This window comes from Oncorhynchus mykiss, chromosome 13 (assembly GCF_057628025.1).
Source record: "Oncorhynchus mykiss isolate SJ-2025 chromosome 13, ASM5762802v1, whole genome shotgun sequence".
NCBI lineage: Eukaryota > Metazoa > Chordata > Actinopteri > Salmoniformes > Salmonidae > Oncorhynchus > Oncorhynchus mykiss.
Window position 1 is genome coordinate 73,792,903 of NC_143034.1, and position 19,586 is coordinate 73,812,488.

The window sequence follows — 19,586 nt, forward strand, 5'->3', positions numbered from 1 at the left end:
CTTAATCTTTTCTTTTTATTGGCCAGTTTGAGAGATGGCTTTTTCTTTGCAACTCTGCCTAGAAGGCCAGCATCCCGGAGTCGCCTCTTCACTGTTGATGTTGAGACTGGTGTTTTGCGGGTACTATTTAATGAAGCTGCCAGTTGAGGACGTGTGAGGCATCTGTTTCTCAGACTAGACACTCTAATGTACTTGTCCCCTTGCTCAGTTGTGCACCGGGGCCTCCCACTCCTATTCTGGTTAGCGCCAGTTTGCACTGTTCTGTGAAGGGAGTAGTACACAGCGTTGTACGAGATCTTCAGTTTCTTGGCAATTTCTCGCATGGCCTTCATGGAGAGCCATGCTTCATTTCTCAGAACAAGAATAGACTGTCGAGTTTCAGAAGAAAGTCCTTTGTTTCTGGCCATTTTGAGCCTGTAATCGAACCCACAAGTGCAGATGCTCCAGATACTCAACTAGCCTAGAAGGCCAGTTTTATTGCTTCTTTAAATCAGGACAACAGTTTTCAGCTGTGCTAACATAATTGCAAAAGGCTTTTCTAATGATCAATTAGACTTTTTAAAATTATAAACCTGAATTAGTTAACAAAACGTGCCATTGGAACACAGGAGTGATAGTTGTTGATAATGGGCCTCTGTGCGCCTATGTAGATATTCCATCAAACTTTTGAACAGTAGTGTATAGCATCTTGACTAGAGCCTGCTCCCTATAACATCGTGACTGGAGCCTGCTCCCTATAACATCGTGACTCGAGCCTGCTACCTATAACATCAAGACTCGAGCCTGCTACCTATAACATCAAGACTCGAGCCTGCTACCTATAACATCAAGACTCGAGCCTGCTACCTATAGCATTGTGACTAGAGCCTGCTAGCTATAGCATCGTGACTAGAGCCTGCTAGCTATAGCATCGTGACTAGAGCCTGCTAGCTATAGCATCGTGACTAGAGCCTGCTAGCTATAGCATCGTGACTAGAGCCTGCTAGCTATAGCATCGTGACTAGAGCCTGCTAGCTATAGCATCGTGACTAGAGCCTGCTAGCTATAGCATCGTGACTAGAGCCTGCTAGCTATAGCATCGTGACTAGAGCCTGCTAGCTATAGCATCGTGACTAGAGCCTGCTAGCTATAGCATCGTGACTAGAGCCTGCTAGCTATAGCATCGTGACTAGAGCCTGCTAGCTATAGCATCGTGACTAGAGCCTGCTAGCTATAGCATCGTGACTAGAGCCTGCTAGCTATAGCATCGTGACTAGAGCCTGCTAGCTATAGCATCGTGACTAGAGCCTGCTAGCTATAGCATCGTGACTAGAGCCTGCTAGCTATAGCATCGTGACTAGAGCCTGCTAGCAGTAGCATCTTGACTAGAGCCTGCTAGCAGTAGCATCTTGACTAGCGCCTGCTAGCTGTAGCATCTTGACTAGAGCCTGCTAGCTGTCAGAACGATATAATCATCTAGTTAGTTCATTGTTACATCAACACCAGTTCTGTTTCACATTCTAACTGACATTTTCCTCACATTATCAGTGTCATGTTACACACGTTCATTACTGTGACATGGTACACACGTTCATTACTGTGACATGGTACACACGTTCATTACTGTGACATGTAACCTATTTGTCTGTTGGTGTTTGTGCCTCAACCTCTTGTCATTTCCTGTAATAAAGTGGACTGTGGGCGGGAGGAGATTTTCCCCTGTTTACCTAGCGTTGAGAGTTTAGCCTTAACTCTCCCAGCCTGATGCTGTTGGTTAACTAGCGTTAGCGGGGTCGTAAAGCAGACGGATGGAAGCATAGGACCTTGTGGCGATTATCAAACACTGGTTACAGCAGGACGTTTAGAGCAGAGAGAAGTGTGTGTACACCAAACTGAAGAGGGGAGAGGTGTGTGTGTGTGTGTGTGTGTGTGTGTGTGTGTTCCTCTTTCTCCACCTGCAGATCAGGTTAGATCCGTTTTGTGAAATTCGGATGCAAATTCTCTGCTTCTATTTGCCTATGATTTGTCCATATTTCTCTGCAATGAAAATCCTTCTGCAAGTGTGTGTCAGTCAGGTTCTACAATCATGTCAGAGCTAACAGGCTACAGAGTGTCTGATAATAACAGCTAACCACTTCCTTCCTTCCCCACTTAAAAAGAGAGGTAGAAACTGTTCATAGCTGCAGTAGTGTAGTGCACCTGGCCGGACTGCATCAACATGTCTGTTGCATTCCATATGGCTCCCTGTTCCCTACATTGGGCCCTGTAGGCCCGGGTCCAAGATAGGGTGCCATTTGGGATGCTGTTCTCACTCACCTCTAGGGCCCTCACTAGGACAGTCCAGCTGTCTCACTATTGAACTGGACCTTTTTAGTGTTCATTAGGGCACACCGTAGCAAAATGTTTTGCAATAGAAAATTAACATTTGTGTTATTGGAGACGTTCAGGTAGAATCTCTCCATTTTAAATTTGTTGTTGTTGTTGTTGAACCACACCGACGCATCAGCAAGCTCTGCTGTGTTTAAACCAGACGCTAACTGTGTTGTGGTCTGTAACATGTTGATGATGCTTTGTGTCTGGACATACAGACAGAGAATATCTGTTAAAATGACTATTTAATTACACAAAGTGTTAATGAAAGACGTGTATAAACAGGGGCGCAACTTTCACTGGGAACAGGGGGGGACATGTCCCCCCCCACATTCTGAAATTGTATTTTTGTCCCCTCCCCCACCCAGTTTTATCATTGGAACGTGATACTAAACGAGGCAACGGTGTGCTTTAGGACCATGCGGACGACTCCCAGAGGTTGGGTAGGCTGTTTGGAGTGTTTATCTGACTGGATACATTTTGTTTTTGACATGTCCTCCCCAACTTCTAAAACCAAAGATTCGCCCCTGTGTATAAATATGTGTGTCTGGCTTCAGAAAGAAAAGCATTATTGAAGAAGACGACTTCTTCACAGGTATCTTATCTGTACAGGGATGCATTAAGGTGGCTGACTGTTCCTTTTTTTTTTACCCTGTGTGAGATTGGTCATTTTTCTAGTGTGGGCAGCAGTGAGTGAAATATGCCAGTGAACAGACCTTATTCCAGGTATCTTAATAGTGACGTCTATATTAATTCTCAGTCATAACTCAGTCTACGTCCCAAATCGCAACATATTTCCTATACAGTGACCTACTTTTTACCATAATCCATAGGGAATAACCCGGGTCCATTCATCCCAAATGGCACCCTTTTCCCTATATAGTGCACTAGGGACCAGAAGTAGTGTACTGTAACGGGAATAGGGTGCCATTTTGGACGAATCCTAAGACTGACCAATGAGCATCAAGTAATGTAATCACAAATAACTTTGGTTCTGGAGCTCAGAGTTATGAGAGCCTGCCAGACTTCTGGTCCTTCCCCTTCCCCTTCCTTTGATTGGTTAATCAATGTAGATACCCAGGTAAAGGTCAAATATTCTGGCTCTGCTTCTTTGGTTGATTTAATCATTGTACTTTTTTCTATCGGTTGTTAAAGGCTCCCTCTCTGATTTCAGTCGAGCCAGAAATAAATACTGTCATTGTTTCAACATTTGATCTCCTAGAAAAGAAAATGTTAAAAAAAAACATAGAATTGATTTGTTACAGTATAGTCATAGTAGTCTGGTTGACGAGGCTATATTCACAGTTCTCTCTCTCCACTTTAACACTAACAGTCACGTATTCACATTTACCCACGTTTAAAATCATGAGGCTGCAATGAAAGCAAAATGGAGGATTCTGTTGCTATGTCCTACGTATATTCCTATATTTGTTTTGAAGCTGTATATTATCTCTTGCTATTCTTTGTCTTTGTATGAATAATGTATGGTTACACGCTCTCCTTACTCTCCCAAATAACTGCTCTATTTTGTAATAAAATACAAGCTGCCCATCATTACTCCACCCGTCTGGTATGTTTCAGAGTCATGTTGCTGTGTTTGCTTTCTGACGGACTGTATTCACCTGCTCTATTTTGTAATAAAATACAAGCTGCCCATCATTACTCCACCCGTCTGGTATGTTTCAGAGTCATGTTGCTGTGTTTGCTTTCTGATCGACTGTATTCACCTGTCGTGTTTTGAAGCAGATGTTTACGGGATCAAAGAATATATTCTACAAAAGGTAAACAAAGTCTCTAAGGCTGTGCTTTTACACAGGCAGTTCAATTCAGATTTTTCCCCCCCCCACTAATTTGTCTTTTGACCGATCAGATCTTTTGCCAATAATTTGGTGAAGGATCAGAATAGGTCTGCCTGGTATAAACGCAGCCTATTCTCCCAGGTGCTTCGTGGTCAATGTTTCGACCCTGATGTCTTCATTTGATTTTATTCGTTCTTGAAGAGTAGCATCCCCTTGTCAGCCACTCAGACAGTTACATGTACTGTACATGTCTCAGCTGACATACTAAAAGTGTTGGTGTTGACTTGGGCTGGACCATGGACCAGAGGGAGGAGGACAGGCCCTGGGGGAGGAGGACAGGCCCTGGGGGAGGAGGACAGGCCCTGGGGGAAGGACCAGAGGGAGGAGGACAGGCCCTGGGGGAAGGACCAGAGGGAGGAGGACAGTACTTTTGTCTATATGTTCAGTCTGTCTGTGATCAGCACCATTTCAACAGATCAAATTCCTGGTTGATGTAAATGTAGTTGTCTAATAACGAGCAGGCAGTCATGGAGACCAGGACTGGGAATCTCTTTGTCCTACCTCCTGTCGGCGGTGGCTGGATGGATGAACACAGATCTGATGTGACGGCTGTTTGTTAGTCTGCTACTCTGAGGATTGGGTGAACTCAGCTGGGACCTTGGGGAGGATGGAGGAGGGTCCTACTGTCAACATGGTTGTACTGAATCTGTAACTGGAGGTCCTGGTAGACAACCAGTTTGTATCTACATGGAGGTCCTGATAGACAACCAGTTTGTATTCTACATGGAGGTCCTGAAAGACAACCAGTTTGTATCTGTACATGGAGGTCCTGATAGACAACCAGTTTGTATCTACATGGAGGTCCTGATAGACAACCAGTTTGTATCTGTACATGGAGGTCCTGATAGACAACCAGTTTGTATCTGTACATGGAGGTCCTGATAGACAACCAGTTTGTATCTACATGGAGGTCCTGATAGACAACCAGTTTGTATCTGTACATGGAGGTCCTGATAGACAACCAGTTTGTATCTACATGGAGGTCCTGATAGACAACCAGTTTGTATCTGTACATGGAGGTCCTGATAGACAACCAGTTTGTATCTACATGGAGGTCCTGATAGACAACCAGTTTGTATCTGTACATGGAGGCCCTGATAGACAACCAGTTTGTATCTACATGGAGGTCCTGATAGACAACCAGTTTGTATCTACATGGAGGTCCTGATAGACAACCAGTTTGTATCTGTACATGGAGGTCCTGATAGACAACCAGTTTGTATCTGTACATGGAGGTCCTGATAGACAACCAGTTTGTATCTACATGGAGGCCCTGATAGACAACCAGTTTGTATCTACATGGAGGTCCTGATAGACAACCAGTTTGTATCTACATGGAGGTCCTGATAGACAACCAGTTTGTATCTACATGGAGGTCCTGATAGACAACCAGTTTGTATTCTACATGGAGGTCCTGATAGACAACCAGTTTGTATCTGTACATGGAGGTCCTGATAGACAACCAGTTTGTATCTGTACATGGAGGCTCTGATAGACAACCAGTTTGTATCTGTACATGGAGGCTCTGATAGACAACCAGTTTGTATCTGTACATGGAGGCTCTGATAGACAACCAGTTTGTATCTACATGGAGGTCCTGATAGACAACCAGTTTGTATCTGTACATGGAGGCCCTGATAGACAACCAGTTTGTATCTACATGGAGGTCCTGATAGACAACCAGTTTGTATCTACATGGAGGTCCTGATAGACAACCAGTTTGTATCTACATGGAGGTCCTGATAGACAACCAGTTTGTATCTGTACATGGAGGTCCTGATAGACAACCAGTTTTGTATCTGTACATGGAGGCTCTGATAGACAACCAGTTTGTATCTGTACATGGAGGCTCTGATAGACAACCAGTTTGTATCTACATGGAGGTCCTGATAGACAACCAGTTTGTATCTGTACATGGAGGCTCTGATAGACAACCAGTTTGTATCTACATGGAGGCTCTGAAAGACAACCAGTTTGTATCTGTACATGGAGGTCCTGATAGACAACCAGTTTGTATCTGTACATGGAGGTCCTGATAGACAACCAGTTTGTATCTACATGGAGGTCCTGATAGACAACCAGTTTGTATCTACATGGAGGTCCTGATAGACAACCAGTTTGTATCTACATGGAGGTCCTGATAGACAACCAGTTTGTATCTACATGGAGGTCCTGATAGACAACCAGTTTGTATCTACATGGAGGTCCTGATAGACAACCAGTTTGTATCTACATGGAGGTCCTGATAGACAACCAGTTTGTATCTGTACATGGAGGCTCTGATAGACAACCAGTTTGATTGCACTGGAAGAAATGGCAGCAGTTTTACAGGCGCCCAACCAATTGAGCTATTATGTGTTTTTTTTTCACGTTATTTGTAACTTATTTTGTACATCATGTTTCTGCAATCGTATCTTTCGGCAAAAAAAGAGCTTCTGGATATCAGGACAGCGATCACTCACCTCGGATTAGACAAAGAGCTTCTGGATATCAGGACCGCGATGACTCACCTCGGATTAGACCAAGAGCTTCTGGATATCAGGACCGCGATGACTCACCTCGGATTAGACCAAGAGCTTCTGGATATCAGGACCGCGATGACTCACCTCGGATTAGACCAAGAGCTTCTGGATATCAGTACCGCGATGACTCACCTCGGATTAGACCAAGAGCTTCTGGATATCAGGACCGCGATGACTCACCTCGGATTAGACCAAGAGCTTCTGGATATCAGGACCGCGATGACTCACCTCGGATTAGACCAAGAGCTTCTGGATATCAGGACCGCGATGACTCACCTCGGATTAGACCAAGAGCTTCTGGATATCAGGACCGCGATGACTCACCTCGGATTAGACCAAGAGCTTCTGGATATCAGGACCGCGATGACTCACCTCGGATTAGACCAAGAGCTTCTGGATATCAGGACCGTGATGACTCACCTCGGATTAGACCAAGATTGTTTTCTTCAACAAGCAGGACGCACAGGACATTCTCCAAACACCCGATAGGGCCAACATCCCAGTTATTTGCAAGAGGAAGAAACGCAGGTACAGGGGAGACAGAGCGGGATGCCTCGGGAGGACCCGCAGAAGGCGAGTGGGAAAGCTGCGGTTAGCGTCAATATTACTCACCAACATGCAATCATTGGATAATAAATTAGATGAGGTACGATCATGAATATCCTACCAATGGGACATAAACTGTAATATCCTATGTTTCACGGAATCGTGGCTGATTGACAACATGGATATTCAGCTAGCGGGATGCAGGGGCATTATAGAACGGCACACTACGGTAAGAAGAGGGGGGGGTCTGTGCATATTAAACAGCTGGTGTACGAAATCTGAGGAAGTCTCTGGATATTGCTCGTCTGAGGTAGAGTATAAGAGTATATTGTGATAAATTGCAGGCCACACTACTTGCCTAGAGAGTTTTCAGCTATACTTTTCGTGGCTCTTTATTTACCATCACAGACAGATGCTGACACTAAGACTACACTCAGTCAGCTGTATAAGGAAATAAGCAAACAGGAAACCACTCATCCAGAGGCGGCGCTCCTAGTGGCCGGGGACTTTAATGCAGGGAAACTTAAATCAGTTCTACCACATCAACATGTTAAATGTGCAACCAGAGGGAAAAACATTCTAGATCACCTGTACTCCACACACAGAGACGCGAACAAAGCTCTCCCTCGCCCTCTATTTGGTAAATCCGACCACAACTCTATCCTCCTGATTCCTGCTTACAAGCAAAAATTAATGCAGGAAGCACCAGTGACTCGGTCTATAAAAAAGTGGTCAGATGAAGCAGATGCTAAACTACAGGACTGTTTTGCTATCACAGACTGGAACATGTTCTGGGATTCTTCCGATGGCATTGAGGAGTACACCACATCAGTCACTGGCTTCATCAATAAGTGCATTGAGGACGTCGTCACCACAGTGACTGTACGTACATACCCCAACCAGAAGCCATGGATTACAGGCAACATTCACACTGAGAAGAAGGGCCGCTTTTGCCGCTTTCAAGGTGCGGAACTCTAACCCGGAAGCTTATAAGAAATCCTGCTATGCCCTGCGACTAACCATCAAACAGGCAATGCGTCAATACAGGGCTAAGATTGAATCATACTACACCGGCTCTGACGCTCGTCTTATGTGGCAGGGCTTGCAAACTATTACAGACTACAAAGGGAAGCACAGCCGCGAGCTGCCCATTGACACGAGCCTACCAGACGAGCTAAATCACTGATTACCAGGACGTGTGCTCCGGGCATGTGCTGACAAACTTGCAGGTGTCTTCACTGACATTTTTAACATGTCCCTGATTGAGTCTGTTTCAAGCCTGTAATCAAACCCATAAATGTTGATGCTCCTGACACTCAACTAGTCAAAAGAAGGCCAGTTTTATTGCTTCTTTAATCAGGACAACAGTTTTCAGCTGTGCTAACATAATTGCAAAAGGGTTTTCTAGTGATCAATTAGACTTTTAAAATGATTAACTTTGATTAGCTGACACAACGTGCCATTGGAACACAGGAATAATGGTTGCTGATAATGGGCCTGTGTAGATATTCCATAAAAAATCATCCGTTTCCAGCAACAATACTAATTTACAGCATTAACAATGTCTACACTGTATTTCTGATCAATTTGATGTTATTTTAATGGACAAAAAATATTCTACAATATTGAAAATAGTACAAATGAAGCAAAACCCTTGAATGAGTAGGTGTTCTCAAACTTTTGACTGGTAGTGTACATATACACCACCCAGGAATATATACACCAGCCACCAAGGTGCAGCAGAGGTCTGACGGCTCTCAGAACTCCTCATTCTAATTCTACAGTCAGGTCTGACGGCTCTCAGAACTCCTCATTCTAATTCTACAGTCAGGTCTGACGGCTCTCAGAACTCCTCATTCTAATTCTACAGTCAGGTCTGACGGCTCTTACAACTCCTCATTCTAATTCTACAGTCAGGTCTGACGGCTCTTACAACTCCTCATTCTAATTCTACAGTCAGGTCTTTTCTCTGTCTAACTGCTCTTCCAATCCTGGGCGTTCCTCCACTGCTCGGACTCTGTTCCAAATAGCTCCCTATTCCCTACGTAGTACACTACTTTCGGGGCCTGGTCAAATAGGGAACAGGGTGCCCTTTGGAACACTTCCATGATCCTGATGGCCTGAGTTAAAACACATTTAGTATTGATTATGGTTATTGACAATGGCCATCAATACAAAACGGAGTGCCTTAATTGATCCTTGTTCTGTCTGACTGTTTATAAACCATTAGTGGTTACTGTATGTGTGTTTAGGCCATTTTGGTTTATTGTATGTGTGTTTGGGCCTGCAGATCACAGGAGGCTGGTGAGGGGAGGATTCTTTTCCAGCCATTACTTTGAGCCTGTCCTCCCCAATTAAGGTGCCACCAGCCACCTGTGATGCAGATACATGCAATTCTAAATTCTCACCATCTTTTTGTCTGTATTTCTGCAGGTGTTCTCCAAGTCACTGAATTCACATTCCATCATTATCATCATCAAGTTGAATTCCAAATCAACCTCCAGCCTCTACATGCTCCTGAGTGGCGCAACGGTCTAAGGCACTGCATCTCAGTGCTAGAGGCACTACAGACCTGGTTCGATTCCAGGCTGTATCACAACCGGCTGTGATTGTGTCCCGTAGGGCGGCGCCCAGTGTCGTCCGGCTTAGGGTTTGGCCGGGGTAGGCCGTCATTGTAAATAAGAATTTGTTCTTAACTTACTTGCCTAGTTAAAGGTTAAAAATAAATAAAAACTTCCACCCAGGCTTTAGCCTCCCTCTCTGACTGTTGTCTTCTGCCACCTAGTGGACTCTGGAGGAAAGACATGGATAGGGGTGTGTCTGGAACAATGGAAACAGTCTACAGGATTTTAGAGACTGTTTTTCTCTCTGATGATCTGTTTGTTTCAATGCACAACCTGTTACAAACATTTTAATTCTACGACATTGGTTGTTATATAATTCTGCTTAGGCTATAATCTCTTCTTGGGGGACAGACCGATCTCAGGAAATCACATTTGGTTGTAATTGCAACGTTGACATATTTGTTGTGTTCGACATCCAACTGTAAAAGTACATGGGGAAAATGTCAATTGGCATTTTTTTCCATCACTCCCTGAACTGTTATTCTCTCTTTCCACCACTAGGGGGCAATCACAGCCTTCCAGTGAGTTCCCCTGTGGAACCCCTGGTGGGACACAACAGCCTTTTTTTGCCAAATTCCATGATCAGACTTGGGCTGAGTTCCTATGGGCCCTGGTCAAAAGTAGTGCACTATATAGGGACTAGGGTGTTATTTGGGGTGTTGCAATGCTTCCAGGGCGACGGCGTGCGGACATCTGGAAAACATTAAACATCCTGCTGGTAAAAAGAACTGGGAAAGGAGGGAGGGAAGGAGGTGAGAGAGGAGGTAGGAAGGAAGGAGAGGGATGGAAGGATGAAGGAAGGAGACAGAGATTGGAGTTGGAGGTGGGGGATGGGGGAGAGAGAACCAGGAACAAAATGATTGATAGTTTACAACTGTTTTTAGCCTGGCTGTTGTTCCCTCTCCTCCCCTCCTACATGCATGCATGCACGCACACACAGACACACACACGCATGTTACATTCGCTAGAGTGCAATTCTCTTCCTCCATACTAGACCTAACTGAACCACTCCCCAAAATCCCCTCCACCCATAGCAGATCCTATTTTGTCTTGGCTGCCTGCAGAGTTTGTGGGTGCTGTTTTATGGCTCAAAAACAGACCGTTTCTGCTGCAATCCAGATTTTACTGAGGGAGGGAGAGTGTGTTTGAGGTTGGGCTGAGAGAAGGAAGATCTGACCATCCAGACAGATTTTACTGAGGGAGAGAGAGTGTGTTTGAGGTTGGGCTGAGAGAAGGAAGACCTGAATATCGTCCAGACAGATTTTACTGAGGGAGGGAGAGTGTGTTTGAGGTTGGGGTGAGAGAAGGAAGATCTGACCATCCAGACAGATTTTACTGAGGGAGAGAGAGTGTGTTTGAGGTTGGGCTGAGAGAAGGAAGACCTGAATATCGTCCAGACAGATTTTACTGAGGGAGAGAGAGTGTGTTTGAGGTTGGGCTGAGAGAAGGAAGATCTGACCATCCAGACAGATTTTACTGAGGGAGAGAGAGTGTGTTTGAGGTTGGGCTGAGAGAAGGAAGACCTGAATATCGTCCAGACAGATTTTACTGAGGGAGGGAGAGTGTGTTTGAGGTTGGGCTGAGAGAAGGAAGATCTGACCATCCAGACAGATTTTACTGAGGGAGAGAGAGTGTGTTTGAGGTTGGGCTGAGAGAAGGAAGACCTGAATATCGTCCAGACAGATTTTACTGAGGGAGAGAGAGTGTGTTTGAGGTTGGGCTGAGAGAAGGAAGATCTGACCATCCAGACAGATTTTACTGAGGGAGAGAGAGTGTGTTTGAGGTTGGGCTGAGAGAAGGAAGACCTGAATATCGTCCAGACAGATTTTACTGAGGGAGGGAGAGTGTGTTTGAGGTTGGGGTGAGAGAAGGAAGATCTGACCATCCAGACAGATTTTACTGAGGGAGAGAGAGTGTGTTTGAGGTTGGGCTGAGAGAAGGAAGACCTGAATATCGTCCAGACAGATTTTACTGAGGGAGGGAGAGTGTGTTTGAGGTTGGGGTGAGAGAAGGAAGACCTGAATACCGTCCAGACAGATTTTACTGAGGGAGGGAGAGTGTGTTTGAGGTTGGGCTGAGAGAAGGAAGACCTGAATACCGTCCAGACAGATTTTCCCAGGGTCTGCTACACATTCAGTGTCTATGACTGAATACACACACACAGTCCCGAGTGGCTCAGTTGGTAGAGCATGGCACATGCAACACCAGGATGGTGGGTTTGATTCCCACGGGGGACCAGTATGAACACATAGTAAAATGTACATAAATCACTACTGTAAGTCTCTCTGGATAAGAGTGTCAGCTAAAATGTACATGTAAAAATGGTGCATATCTGTTAGAGGGAATAGTGTACTGTATGTTGGTGAGAGGTCTTGTACTGTATGCTGGTGAGAGGTCTTGTACTGTATGTTGGTGAGAGGTCTTGTACTGTATGTTGGTGAGAGGTCTTGTACTGTATGCTGGTGAGAGGTCTTGTACTGTATGTTGGTGAGAGGTCTTGTACTGTATGTTGGTGAGAGGTCTTGTACTGTATGTTGGTGAGAGGTCTTGTACTGTATGTTGGTGAGAGGTCTTGTACTGTATGTTGGTGAGAGGTCTTGTACTGTATGTTGGTGAGAGGTCTTGTACTGTATGTTGGTGAGAGGTCTTGTACTGTATGTTGGTGAGAGGTCTTGTACTGTATGTTGGTGAGAGGTCTTGTACTGTATGCTGGTGAGAGGTCTTGTACTGTATGCTGGTGAGAGGTCTTGTACTGTATGTTGGTGAGAGGTCTTGTACTGTATGCTGGTGAGAGGTCTTGTACTGTATGCTGGTGAGAGGTCTTGTACTGTATGTTGGTGAGAGGTCTTGTACTGTATGTTGGTGAGAGGTCTTGTACTGTATGTTGGTGAGAGGTCTTGTACTGTATGTTGGTGAGAGGTCTTGTACTGTATGTTGGTGAGAGGTCTTGTACTGTATGTTGGTGAGAGGTCTTGTACTGTATGTTGGTGAGAGGTCTTGTACTGTATGTTGGTGAGAGGTCTTGTACTGTATGTTGGTGAGAGGTCTTGTACTGTATGTTGGTGAGAGGTCTTGTACTGTATGTTGGTGAGAGGTCTTGTACTGTATGTTGGTGAGAGGTCTTGTACTGTATGTTGGTGAGAGGTCTTGTACTGTATGTTGGTGAGAGGTCTTGTACTGTATGTTGGTGAGAGGTCTTGTACTGTATGCTGGTGAGAGGTCTTGTACTGTATGCTGGTGAGAGGTCTTGTACTGTATGTTGGTGAGAGGTCTTGTACTGTATGTTGGTGAGAGGTCTTGTACTGTATGTTGGTGAGAGGTCTTGTACTGTATGTTGGTGAGAGGTCTTGTACTGTATGTTGGTGAGAGGTCTTGTACTGTATGTTGGTGAGAGGTCTTGTACTGTATGCTGGTGAGAGGTCTTGTACTGTATGCTGGTGAGAGGTCTTGTACTGTATGTTGGTGAGAGGTCTTGTACTGTATGTTGGTGAGAGGTCTTGTACTGTATGTTGGTGAGAGGTCTTGTACTGTATGTTGGTGAGAGGTCTTGTACTGTATGTTGGTGAGAGGTCTTGTACTGTATGTTGGTGAGAGGTCTTGTACTGTATGTTGGTGAGAGGTCTTGTACTGTATGTTGGTGAGAGGTCTTGTACTGTATGTTGGTGAGAGGTCTTGTACTGTATGTTGGTGAGAGGTCTTGTACTGTATGTTGGTGAGAGGTCTTGTACTGTATGTTGGTGAGAGGTCTTGTACTGTATGTTGGTGAGAGGTCTTGTACTGTATGTTGGTGAGAGGTCTTGTACTGTATGTTGGTGAGAGGTCTTGTACTGTATGTTGGTGAGAGGTCTTGTACTGTATGTTGGTGAGAGGTCTTGTACTGTATGTTGGTGAGAGGTCTTGTACTGTATGCTGGTGAGAGGTCTTGTACTGTATGTTGGTGAGAGGTCTTGTACTGTATGTTGGTGAGAGGTCTTGTACTGTATGTTGGTGAGAGGTCTTGTACTGTATGTTGGTGAGAGGTCTTGTACTGTATGTTGGTGAGAGGTCTTGTACTGTATGCTGGTGAGAGGTCTTGTACTGTATGTTGGTGAGAGGTCTTGTACTGTATGTTGGTGAGAGGTCTTGTACTGTATGTTGGTGAGAGGTCTTGTACTGTATGCTGGTGAGAGGTCTTGTACTGTATGTTGGTGAGAGGTCTTGTACTGTATGTTGGTGAGAGGTCTTGTACTGTATGTTGGTGAGAGGTCTTGTACTGTATGTTGGTGAGAGGTCTTGTACTGTATGCTGGTGAGAGGTCTTGTACTGTATGTTGGTGAGAGGTCTTGTACTGTATGTTGGTGAGAGGTCTTGTACTGTATGTTGGTGAGAGGTCTTGTACTGTATGCTGGTGAGAGGTCTTGTACTGTATGTTGGTGAGAGGTCTTGTACTGTATGTTGGTGAGAGGTCTTGTACTGTATGTTGGTGAGAGGTCTTGTACTGTATGTTGGTGAGAGGTCTTGTACTGTATGTTGGTGAGAGGTCTTGTACTGTATGCTGGTGAGAGGTCTTGTACTGTATGTTGGTGAGAGGTCTTGTACTGTATGTTGGTGAGAGGTCTTGTACTGTATGTTGGTGAGAGGTCTTGTACTGTATGTTGGTGAGAGGTCTTGTACTGTATGCTGGTGAGAGGTCTTGTACTGTATGTTGGTGAGAGGTCTTGTACTGTATGTTGGTGAGAGGTCTTGTACTGTATGCTGGTGAGAGGTCTTGTACTGTATGTTGGTGAGAGGTCTTGTACTGTATGTTGGTGAGAGGTCTTGTACTGTATGTTGGTGAGAGGTCTTGTACTGTATGTTGGTGAGAGGTCTTGTACTGTATGTTGGTGAGAGGTCTTGTACTGTATGTTGGTGAGAGGTCTTGTACTGTATGTTGGTGAGAGGTCTTGTACTGTATGTCTAGAACAGATGAATTAGGTTGTCTATAACAGATGAATTAGGTTGTCCTAGTGATGTCAAATAGCAGAAAGGAGACTTATCTCCCCTTATCTAGTAGAGAGACAGACTGATAGCTCTAACCCTGGGTAGACAGACTGATGATAGCTCTAACCCTGGGTAGACAGACTGATGATAGCTCTAACCCTGGGTAGACAGACTGATGATAGCTCTAACCCTGGGTAGACAGACTGATGATAGCTCTAACCCTGGGTAGACAGACTGATGATAGCTCTAACCTTGGGTAGACAGACTGATGATAGCTCTAACCCTTGGTATACAGACTGATGATAGCTCTAACCCTGGGTAGACAGACTGACGATAGCCATAACCCTGGGTAGACAGACTGATGATAGCTCTAACCCTGGGTATACAGACAGACTGATGATAACTCTAACCCTGGGTAGACAGACTGATGATAGCCATAACCCTGGGTATACAGACAGCCTGATGATAGCCATAACCCTGGATAGACAGACTGATGATAGTCATAACCCTGGGTAGACAGACTGATGATAGCCATAACCCTGGGTAGACAGACTGATGATAGCCATAACCCTGGGTAGACAGACAACATCCAGCTGGTGGGACCATAAGACACAGAGAGGCCACCCCTGGTCCCACCCCAAGAGGAGTACGCAGGTCACCCCTGGTCCCACCCCAAGGGGAGCAGGCATGTCACCCCTGGTCCCACCCCAAGGGGAGCAGGCAGGTCACCCCTGGTCCCACCCCAAGGGGAGCAGGCAGGTCACCCCTGGTCCCACCCCAAGGGGAGCAGGCAGGCCACCCCTGGTCCCACCCCAAGGGGAGCAGGCAGGTCACCCCTGGTCCCACCCCAAGGGGAGCAGGCAGGTCACCCCTGGTCCCACCCCAAGGGGAGCAGGCAGGCCACCCCTGGTCCCACCCCAAGGGGAGAAGGTAGGTCACCCCTGGTCCCACCCCAAGGGGAGCAGGCAGGTCACCCCTGGTCCCACCCCAAGGGGAGCAGGCAGGTCACCCCTGGTCCCACCCCAAGGGAGGCAGGCAGGTCACCCCTGGTCCCACCCCAAGGGAGGCAGGCAGGTCACCCCTGGTCCCACCCCAAGGGGAGCAGGCAGGTCACCCCTGGTCCCACCCCAAGGTGAGCAGGTAGGTCACCCCTGGTCCCACCCCAAGGGGAGCAGGCAGGTCACCCCTGGTCCCACCCCAAGGGGAGCAGGCAGGTCACCCCTGGTCCCACCCCAACGGGAGCAGGCAGGTCACCCCTGGTCCCACCCCAAGGGGAGCAGGTAGGTCACCCCTGGTCCCACCCCAAGGGGAGCAGGCAGGTCACCCCTGGTCCCACCCCAAGGGGAGCAGGCAGGTCACCCCTGGTCCCACCCCAAGGGGAGCAGGCAGGTCACCCCTGGTCCCACCCCAAGGGGAGCAGGCAGGTCACCCCTGGTCCCACCCCAAGGGGAGCAGGTAGGTCACCCCTGGTCCCACCCCAACGGGAGCAGGCAGGTCACCCCTGGTCCCACCCCAACGGGAGCAGGCAGGTCACCCCTGGTCCCACCCCAAGGGGAGCAGGCAGGTCACCCCTGGTCCCACCCCAAGGGGAGCAGGCAGGTCACCCCTGGTCCCACCCCAAGGGGAGCAGGCAGGTCACCCCTGGTCCCACCCCAAGGGGAGAAGGCAGGTCACCTGCGATACAAGTCAGTATTCGACGTTCATCCATGTCGGAGGATGTCAGGAGATGTTGTGGAAAGTGGCCACTAGAGGAAACAGTGAGCGCTGTTACCTCTCGTCTCATTGCTGCAACTCCCCAACGGGCTCGGGAGGCGAAGGTCAAGTCATTTGTCCTCAGAAACATGACCCGCCAAACCGTGCTTCTTAACACCCACTCGCTTAACCCAGAAGCCAGCCGCACCAACGTGTCAGAGGAAACACCGTGGTCAGCCTGCAGGAGCCCGGCCCGCCACAAGGAGTCGCTAGAGAGTGATAAGCCAAGTAAAGCCCCACCTGGCCCAAACCTCCCCTAACCTGGATGACGCTGGGCCCAACCCTCCCCTAACCTGGACGGCGCTTGGCCCAACCCTCCCCTAACCTGGACGACGCTGGGACAATTGTATGCCGCCCTAGGGGACTCCTGATTACGTCTGGTTGTGACACAGCCTGGGATCCAACCCGGGTCTGTAGTGACACCTTTAGCACTGTGATGCAGTGCCTTAGATAGCTGCGCCACTCGGGAGGCCCAGAAAGTAGTTTTATATATATATTTTTACCCCCCCCCCCCCCACACACATACACACAGGGGCCACCCCAGTCCCTGAGGCCAAACCCCTCAAGCATGTCACAGCCCAGGCATCTCAGGCATGCAGCAGAACCTAGATCTCTGCTCTCACAGCTACATAAACACACCCTGCCCTGCTCACCACATGTGACTCCCTATCACTGGGTATGGATGTGTGTGGGGGGGGGGGGGTCAGGGGGAGAGAGAGAGAGATGAATAGTGGGATGAGGTTGTAACACTGGGTTGTGTGCGTGCATGTGTCCTCTCCTCCCATCCCAGGGGCCCATAACAGTGTGACTTCACCATGCTGCCTCCACCCCTCTACATCACACTCCTCCTCTCCTCCACATCACACTCCTCTCCTCCACATCACACTCCTCTCCTCCACATCACACTCCTCTCCTCCACATCACACTCCTCTCCTCTACATCACACTCCTCCTCTCCTCTATAATCACACTCCTCCTCTCCTCCACATCACACTCCTCTCCTCCACATCACACTCCTCTCCTCCACATCACACTCCTCTCCTCCACATCACACTCCTCTCCTCCACATCACACTCCTCTCCTCCACATCACACTCCTCTCCTCCACATCACACTCCTCCTCTCCTCCACATCACACTCCTCCTCTCCTCCACATCACACTCCTCCTCTCCTCCACATCACACTCCTCCTCTCCTCCACATCACACTCCTCTCCTCTACATCACACTCCTCTCCTCTACATCACACTCCTCTCCTCTACATCACACTCCTCATCTTCTCCACCCCTCTACATCACACTCCTCTTCTACATCACACTCTTCCTCTTCTCCACCCCTCCCCATCACACTCCTCCTCTCCTCCACATCACACTCCTCCTCTTCTACACCCCTCTTCATATCACACTCCTCCTCCTCGACACCCCTCTCCATATCACACTCCTCCTCTTCGACACCCCTCTTCATCACACTCTTCCACCCCTCTCCATCACACTCTTCCTCTTCTCCACCCCTCCACATCACACTCCTCCTCTTCTATACCCCTCTACATCACACTCTTCCTCTTCTCCACCCCTCCACATCACACTCCTCCTCTTCTATACCCCTCTACATCACACTCCTCCTCTCCTCCACATCACACTCCTGCTCTTCTACACCCCTCTCCATCACACTCCTCCTCTCCTCTCCATCACACTCCTCCTCTCCTCTCCATCACACTCCTCCTCTCCTCTCCACCATACTCCTCCTCTCCTCTCAATCACACTCCTCCTCTCCACCACACTCATCCTCTCCTCTCATCACACTCCTCCTCTCCTCTCCACCACACTCCTCCTCTCCTCTCCTCCACACTCCTCCTCTCCTCTCCTCCACATCACACTCCTCCTCTTCTACACCCCTCTACATCACACTCCTCCTCTCCTCTACATCACACTCCTCCTCTTCTACACCCCTCCACATCACACTCCTCATCTTCTATACCCCTCTACATCACACTCCTCCTCTCCTCCACATCACACTCTTCCTCTCCTCCACCCCTCTCTATCACACTCCTCCTCCTCTACACCCCTCTACATCACACTCCTCCTCTCCTCCACATCACACTCTTCCTCTCCTCCACATCACACCCCTCCTCTCCTCCACATCACACCCCTCCTCTCCTCCACCCCTCTCTATCACACTCCTCCTCTTCTACACCCCTCTACATCACACTCCTCCTCTCCTCCACATCACACTCTTCCTCTCCTCCACATCACACTCCTCCTCTCCTCCACATCACACTCTTCCTCTCCTCCACATCACACTCGTACGTACATACAATGCCATCGGGGGTACGCCAAATAAAAATGTGATTCACTTCTTTCTTTCTTTTATTTTTATACTGTCTGGGTGAGGTGTTTGTCTCACCTGAGTATCCTTGTTTTACAGTCTCAGTGAGGTTTTTGTCTCACCTGAGTATCCTCGTTTTACTGTGGGTGAGGTGTTTGTCTCACATGAGTATCCTCGTTTTACTGTCTCAGTGAGGTTTTTGTCTCACCTGAGTATCCTCGTTTTACTGTGGGTGAGATATTTGTCTCACCTGAGTATCCTCGTTTTACTGTCTGGGTGAGATATTTGTCTCACCTGAGTATCCTCGTTTTACTGTCTGGGTGAGATATTTGTCTCACCTGAGTATCCTCGTTTTACAGTCTGGGTGAGGTTTTTGTCTCACCTGAGTATCCTCGTTTTACTGTCTGGGTGAGATATTTGTCTCACCTGAGTATCCTCGTTTTACAGTCTCAGTGAGGTTTTTGTCTCACCTGAGTATCCTCGTTTTACTGTCTCAGTGAGGTTTTTGTCTCACCTGAGTATCCTCGTTTTACTGTCTGGGTGAGATATTTGTCTCACCTGAGTATCCTCGTTTTACTGTGGGTGAGGTTTTTGTCTCACCTGAGTATCCTCGTTTTACTGTCTGGGTGAGATATTTGTCTCACCTGAGTATCC